The 527-nt window shown below is 71.7% G+C and overlaps 1 pseudogene; it reads right to left on the reverse strand.

Annotated features, from left to right (window-relative positions):
• Positions 1-42: 42 nt before the first annotated feature.
• Positions 43-521, reverse strand: LOC117797852 (annotated as a pseudogene).
• Positions 522-527: the final 6 nt, after the last annotated feature.

The raw sequence follows: 527 nt of genomic DNA on the forward strand, positions 1-527 counted from the left end.
CAGTTTGGTTTTGGTCCTTTCCCTCCGGGGGTCTAGTGGGGTCTGAGATCTCGCACGCGGCGTGGGAGGCCACAGGACCCCGCGCTCACCCTCCCGCGGGCGGAGAGCTCAGCCACCCACTTCCCTCCCGGCCCAGCACCGCGGTCCCTCCCGCCTCTCTCCCCTCATCCTGGGCAGCCGGGCTGTCCGCTGCTCACTTGAGCAAGTCCTTGGACTCGGCCGACAGCCGAGCCATGTTGGCGGTGGAGAGAGCGGAAAGGTGCGGCGGCGGCGGCATCTGGCAGATGGTGCAGGGGCAGGGCAGCCCGGCCCAGTGCTGGAAGCCGCTGCCCAGCTGCAGCGCGGGCGGCGTGGAGGGCGCCTTGAGCAGCGAGTGGGGAGGTCGNTGGTCGAATAGTGCCGATGGCCGGCAGCGAGGCGGCGGACAGCGGGGACGAGGCGTTGCCGGAAGAGAGAGCGCCGCCCAGGATGGGGTGCACCGGGTGCACGGCGTTGGCGGCGTGTGCTGGGTGGCCGGCGGAGTGGCC

This window comes from Ailuropoda melanoleuca, unplaced genomic scaffold, assembly GCF_002007445.2.
Source record: "Ailuropoda melanoleuca isolate Jingjing unplaced genomic scaffold, ASM200744v2 unplaced-scaffold15895, whole genome shotgun sequence".
NCBI classification, from domain to species: Eukaryota; Metazoa; Chordata; class Mammalia; order Carnivora; family Ursidae; genus Ailuropoda; species Ailuropoda melanoleuca.